This window comes from Macaca fascicularis, chromosome 1, assembly GCF_037993035.2.
Source record: "Macaca fascicularis isolate 582-1 chromosome 1, T2T-MFA8v1.1".
NCBI lineage: Eukaryota > Metazoa > Chordata > Mammalia > Primates > Cercopithecidae > Macaca > Macaca fascicularis.
The window spans coordinates 25265452-25272758 of NC_088375.1; the positions used below are offsets into that span (position 1 = coordinate 25265452).

At 44.2% G+C, this 7307-nt stretch overlaps 1 pseudogene; it reads left to right on the forward strand.

Moving 5' to 3' along the window:
- The first annotated feature begins 1210 nt into the window (after positions 1-1210).
- LOC123572958 (small ribosomal subunit protein uS13-like) lies at positions 1211-5565 on the forward strand (annotated as a pseudogene).
- Positions 5566-7307: the final 1742 nt, after the last annotated feature.

A 7307-nucleotide genomic window follows, 5' to 3' on the forward strand; every position in this document is an offset into this window, starting at 1 on the left:
TTCTTACACTATAAGAAGTCTGAAGAAATATAGTCCAGAGATCGTGCAGTGCCTTAATGACATCATCAAATACCTAGGTCCTCCTTTTCCCCCAGGTATTTCTGGGAGTCATCAGATAAGGTTGCCAGATAAAATACAGGACACATAGTTAAATTTGAATTTCAGGTAAATAACAAATAATTCCTCTTAGCATGACTACATCCCATGCAATATTTGGGACATATGTATATTAAACATTTTTTTGATTTTCATCTGGAATTCAATATTAACTGAGTGTCCTGGTTTTTTTTTTTTTTTTTTTAGATGGAGTGTTTCTCTGTTGCCCAGGCTGGAGTGCAGTGGTGGATCTCGACTCACTGAAACCTCTGCCTCCTGGGTTCAAGCGATTTCCTTTCCTCACCCTCACAAGTAGCTGGGACTACAGGTGTGCGCCACCATGCCCAGCTAATTTTTTTGTATTTTCAGTAGGAATGGGATTTCACCACGTGAGCCAGGCTGGTCTCGAACTCCTGACCTCAGGTGATCCGCCCACCTCAACCTCCCAAAGTGGTGGGATTACAGGCGTGAGCCACCGCACCTGGCCTTGTGTTTTTATTTGTTAAATCTAGCAATGCTGCCTTTAGGGAGGAGCTCACATGTGTTCACGACAAATACTATCAGTTACTCCTTTGGCCCATGTTTTCTAGAAAAACAGAGCAGAGGCAAGCTTCACATGCTACAGCTCATTGTAAATCCCAGGGCAGGGGCAAGGCAGGGAAGGAAGGAAAGAGAATGCAAAGTGGCACTTGGATTAGCAGCCCACAGCTTCCAAGGAAAGAGAGAGGCTGCCTAGTTGTGTGGAATGTTGTCTAGACAGGCCCTGTAGACACACCATGCCTTGGAAATGTCCCTCTTGGTGAAAAAGGAGAGGGCTACATCTGCTAGGTCTTTCACCTTCTGTCATTGTTAAGATTCACTACACAGGGCATTGATTCCCCCCTCTTCTGGTTGAGTTATGTGGCTGCTCTATGCAGTTGATAGGGAGGCCAAATCCCATGTCCTCCAATACGGCCTTCACCTGAGCCCAGAAGTGTGGGAGGAGCCACAGCAGCTGTGGATCTAGTAAGGAAAAATCAGGGCACCTGTGCTGTCCCCACAAGCGTTATAGAAGCCAAGTAGAAGCAGGCCCTCTCCAGGGGGAGGCTGAGGCTGCTGGCACTATGAGAAGATGATGACGACCACAGCAGCAAGCACACTGGCAGCCACAGCCCTGGGACGAGGAGACTGGGGTACGCATCACGTAGACCACGTTCTCACATCCTCCTGCTAGAGCCTCCTCTGCTGGGGATCTGCTCCAGACACCACTGCCCTTGCAAGGTATCACTACTTCTGCTGGCCTCTTCACATGCATCTGCAGGGGCCACTGTGGCAGACCCCACAATTCCTGGCTGGGGGCTTCTGCCACCTTCTGTGCCACTGGAGCCCCTAAATGCTGTGGTAGAAAAGGAAGATGGCCTCTCTTTTCCTGAATTTGTTTCACACCTCTTTTAGGTGGTTACCTATGGGGACATTTTCTGAATCAAGTGTCAGCAAAATCACACTCAAACTGACCATGGCAAAAAATAAATAAGTAAACAAAAGGAAGATACTATTTATGTGATTGAAGACATTTCTTAGAAGATGACATACAAATGGCCAGTGGGTATTTGAGAAATGCTCAGCATCACTAATCATCAGGAAAATGCAAATCAAAACCACAATGAGATGTCATGTGACCCCAGTTAGAATAGCTATTATCAAAAAGACAAAAAAACTGCTGCTGAGAATATGGAGAAAGGGGAACACACACTGTTGGTGGGAATGTAAATTAGTACATCTATTATAGGAAACAATATGGAGGTTCCTTAAAAAGCTTAAAATAGAATTACCGTATGATCTAGCAATCCCACTGCTGGGTATATCTTCAAAAGAAGGGAAATTAATATATCAAAGAGACATCTGCACTCCCATGTTTATTGGAGCACTATTCATAATATCAAAGATGCAGAATCAGCCTAATTGTCAATCAGCAGGAGAATGGATAAAGCAAATATGGCATATATACACGGTAGAATACTATTTGGCCATGGAAAATAATGAAATCCTGTCATTTACAGCAACATGGATGGAACCGGAGGTCATTATGTTAAGTAAAATAAGTCAGGCACAGAAAGACAAACATCACATGTTCTCATGCATATGTGGGAACTAAAAGAGTGGACCTCATGGACATAGAAAGTAGAATGGTGGCTACCAGAAACTGGGAAAGGAAGCGGGAGGAAGATCAAGAGAAGTTGGTTAATGGGTGCAGAGATACAGTTAGATAGAAGGAATAAGTTCTAGTATTTTATAGTGTAATGGGAAGTTACAGTTAATTTTTTTTTTTTTTTTTTTTTTTTTTGAGACAGAGTCTTGCTCTGTCACCCAGGCTGGAGTGCGGTGGCGTGATCTCGGCTCACTGCAACCTCTGCCTCATGGGTTCAACTGATTCTCCCACCTCAGCCTCCCAAGTAGCTGGGACTACTAATTTTTGTATTTTTAGTAGAAATGGGGTTTCACCATGTTGGCCAGGCTGGTCTCAAACTCCTGACCTCAGGTGATCTGCCCTTCTCAGCCTCCCAAAGGGCTAGGATTTTACAGGCATGAGCCACCACACCTGGCCTATAGTTAACAACTTATTGTGTATTTCAAAACAGCTAGAAGAGAAGAATTGTAATGTTCCCAACACAAAGAAAAGAAAAATGTTTGACATGATGGATATCCAGTTACCCTGATTTGATCCTTACACATTGTATGCCTGTATCAAAATATCTTATGTATCCCAAAATATGTACAAATAATATAGATAATTAAAAATAAAAATTAAAAAGTATAGCGTTAAAAAAAAATCCCAAGAGGAGCTTTACGTTCAGATGTGGCTGGGCTCAGAGCTCGAGTGATGTCTTCTGGGTTCTTTCTATCTCTTTGCTCTGCTGCTCCCTGGGTTTTCAGCATTCTTAGGCTCTAGGCAGGGGCAAACCATCATAACCTAATGGCCTCCAAGGCAGTACAAGGAAAGCCTCTCTTCTGGGAGTTCTGCAGAGGAGTCTTGGGTTTCTTCTCATCAGACCAACTCAGGTGAGGAGCCCACTCCTAAGCCGGGGAATGAACTATGCTGACTGCCCAAGGCTGAGTCATGTGTTGCACCCCAACAACATGACTAGGAGAGGGTGGGGAAGTCAGGGAACGTTGCTCCACCAAGGGAGAGGATGCTGGGAGACAAACAAAGAAATACTGGCCACAGATTGGCCACAAACAAAGAAGAACTGCTTGTGCCTCCACTCCTCAAGGAGTTCTAATGTACACCCCCCTTCTCTACAGGACCACCAAGCCGTAAGTTCCTGGGGACTGTTCGTGAGGCAGACTAACAGAAGAAAACTATCTTAGTCAAAATATTTCCTCTCCAACAACTAAGCCTGCTTACTGAACCAGGCTCGTGAGCTCCCCACCACCAACCAAGCTGACGACATGGAATCAAGCAATGTAGTTTCGGGTGCATTTGCTCCCAAAAGGTGTGGTCAGTATCTCATGCAGAAAGATTGTTTGGCCGTGTGATCCAGGAGAAACCACTCTGATCTTTGCTGATCCCAGGTCTCTCTGTGATCGGGTACAGGAGATCAGAACCCTCAAATAACAGGCTTGATACTGTTCGGCTGTATCCCCACCCAAATCTCATCTTGAATTTTAGCTCCCACAATTCCCTCATGGCTTGGGAAGAACCTGCTGGGAGGTGATTGAATTATGGGGGTGGGTCTTTCCTGCACTGTTCTCATGATAGTGAATGAGTCTCACAAGATCTGATGATTTTAAAAATGTGGAGATTCCCTGCACAAGCTCTCTCTTTGTCTGCTACCATCCATGTAAGATGTAACTTGCTCCTCCTTGCCTTCCACCATGATTATGAGGCCTCCGCAGCCATGTGGAACTGTAAGTACATTAAACCTCTTTTGTTTTGTAAGTTGCCCAGTCTCGGGTATTTTTTGTTTGTTTGTTTGTTTGTTTTGAGATGGAGTCTCGCTCTGTCACCCAGGCTGGAGTGCAGTGGCGCAATCTCAGCTCACTGCAAGCTTCGCCTCCCGGGTTCACGCCATTCTCCTGCCTCAGTATCCCGAGTAGCTGGGGCTACAGGCGCCCACCATCACGCCCAGTTAATTTTTTGTAGTTTTAGTAGAGACGGGGTTTCACCGTGTTAGCCAGGATGGTCTCGATCTCCTGACCTCATGATCTGCCTGCCTCAGCCTCCCAAAGTACTGGGATTACAGGCATGAGTCACTGTGCCCAGCCCAGTCTTGGGTATGTTTTTATCAGCATCGTGAAAATGGACTAATATAAAGCTAAAGGTTTTCTATAATCAGATTTATCTTAAGCCTATCCTAAATATAAACCTGATTCATAGTTAGGAGGACAATTCTCTATTCCCATAAATAATAGGTCAGTTTATATAATAAACAGCTTATAAACTCCAGGTTGCTTTTCATACTTGACAGATCTGGTTTTTTGGATCAATATTCCCTACCAGAAGCATGTGGATTTGGAACCCAGCCCCAGTTCATGACTTATATGTGAAACACCTTGTGGGGAAGTCTGTCAGAATCAACGTAAGAATGTGCCCTTGTCCGGGCGTGGTGGCGCACGCCTGTAATCCCAGCACTTTGGGAGGCCGAGATAGGCAGATCACCTGAGGTCAGGAATTCAAGACCAGCCTGGCCAACATGCTGAAACCCCGCCTCTACTAAAACTACAAAAATTAGTCGGGTGTGGTGGCGGGCGCCTGTAATCCCAGCCACTCAGGAGGCTGAGGTAGGAGAATTGCTTGAACCTGGGAGGCAGAGGTTGCAGTGAGCCGAGATTGCGCCACTGCACTCCACCCTGGGCAACAGAGTGAGTCTTCATCTCAAAAAAAAAAGGTTGTGTCCTTTATTTAAAAATATTTTTTCCTTAGCCTTTGAGCCTATGGATAGGACAGGTTATCAGTCGGAGCTGTGCAGACTTAATCTTGATGTTTGGTCATCCAAAGCGCTGACATAGCTCTTCCACAGGAGGCCTGCGCATCGCCACTCATGCTGCCACTGTGTCTTTAGTGATCCCTGAGAAGTTCCAGCATGTTTTGTGAATACTCAACACCAACATCAACATGTGGCAGAAAATAGCCTTTGCCATCACTGCCATAAAGGGTATGCGCCGAAGTTATGCTCGTGTGGAGTTGAAAAAGCAGACATCGACCTCCCCAAGAGGGCAGGAGAATTCACTGAGGATGAAGTGGAACTCCCTGAGGATCACCCTTATGCAGAATCCACGCCAGTACAAGATCTCACACTAGTTCCTGAACAGACAGAAGGATGTAAAGGATGGAAACTATGGCTAGGTTCTGGTCCGGACAACAAGCTCTTTGAAGACATGGAGACCCATAGAGGGCTGTGCCACTTCTGGGACCTTTGTGTCTGAGGCCAGCATGCCAAGACCACTGGCTGCCATGGCTGTACTGTGAGTGGATTCAGGAAGCAGTAAGTTTGTAGGCCTGTCTGTATATATACTTAAAAAAATAAAAATAAAACAAAGTCCTGGTATCACCTTAAAGTTTAGGATAAGGTCACTGTGAAAAGATCCCAAGCCACACTATGAATTATACAAATGAAAGCACTGTTTATATCCAGTAGATGGACAGAAATAACAAAGTCTGACTAAACCAAATGTCAATAACGTATTATACATGACTGTGGGAATGTAAATTGGTTTAGCCACTATGAAAAACAATTTGTCGGGCTGGGCGCAGTGGCTCACGCCTATAATCCCAGCACTTTGGGAGGCCGAGGCGGGCGGATCACTTGAGGTCAGGAGCTCAAGATCAGCCTGGCCAACAGGCTGAAGCCCTGTCTCTACTAAAAATACAAAAAAAATTAGCTGGGCGTGGTGGCGGGCACCTGTAATCCCAGCTACTCAGGAGGTTGAGGCAGGAGAATCGCTTCAACCTGGGAGGTGGAGGTTGCAGTGAGCCAAGATTGTGTCACTGCACTCCAGCCCGGGCGACAGTGTGAGACTCTGTCTTAAGAAAAACAAAAAGAAAAGAAAAAAAAGAAAAATAATTTGTAATTATCTTCTATAGTTAGACACATATCCTACCACCCACCTCTCCTTTCATCATGGACATAATATCCTAGAGAAACTGTTGCTCATGTACGCCCACCAAGAAACATGCTTAGGGCAGCACTTTTTATATGACCCAAACAAAACAGAACAGAAGCTACCCAAATTCCATCAACAGGAGAATAGATAAATAACTTGTGAAATATTTACCCAGTGGAATATCATACAACAATGAAAAACTCTATCTTTATCTGGGCACAGTTTCATGTGCCTGTAGTCTCAGCAACTCAGGAGGCTGAGGTGGGAGGATCGCTTGAGTCCAGGAATTTGAGGCTGCAGTAAGTTATGATCACACCACTGTGCTCCAACCTGGGTGACAGAGCAAGACCTGTCTCAAAAAAAGAAAAAGAAAAGGAAAGAAAAAAAAAATGTTTTCACCAGCTACCTGTATCGAAATGAATGCATCTGGGAAGTATAACGTAGTGGGAAAAAGAAAGTCAAGTTGCAGAAGGCGATTCACCATATAATCCCTTTTTTGAAGCTCAAAAAAGAAGTAAGATTGATATATAGTTTGTACACATATACATCTGTAGTAAAACTATTTTTTTTTAAGCCAAATTAATTAAAATGTAAAAGTTAGGGTAGTACGACCTCTCGTGGGGAGGTGGAGGGCTGAAAGGAGAAACATGCAAGTAGTTTAGATGGCACCTATCATAAATTGGTTTATAAATTTGGCGGTGGATGCACAGGTTTCGTTATGTTATTATGCTTCCTAAACATGTAAGTTACACATTTGCTTTGCATCCATCAAACATTACAACATGAAGAAAATTCCTTAAGTCATGTGGGAAAAAAGCAAGTGTAGTCATACTTACATTCCAACATAAACAAAGGAATCATTTGTGAGGATGCTTTGTGATATCTCAAGCCCCTTTCACTTTTTAACATTTGTAATCTTGGACCCCCATTGCATCCCTTCTTGCAATGAATGACTTAAAATGCCACACTAATATGAAACAAAGCAAAATATAAGTCAGGAGAAGCATGGAGTCCTGATAGATTAGGTAACAATTTGGAGTAGGAGACAAATCTTGTTTGGAAAGAAACACTCAAAATGTTAACCAAAGCAGCACTTGAGGTAGGATTGGGGGAAGGAGGCGCTTCAA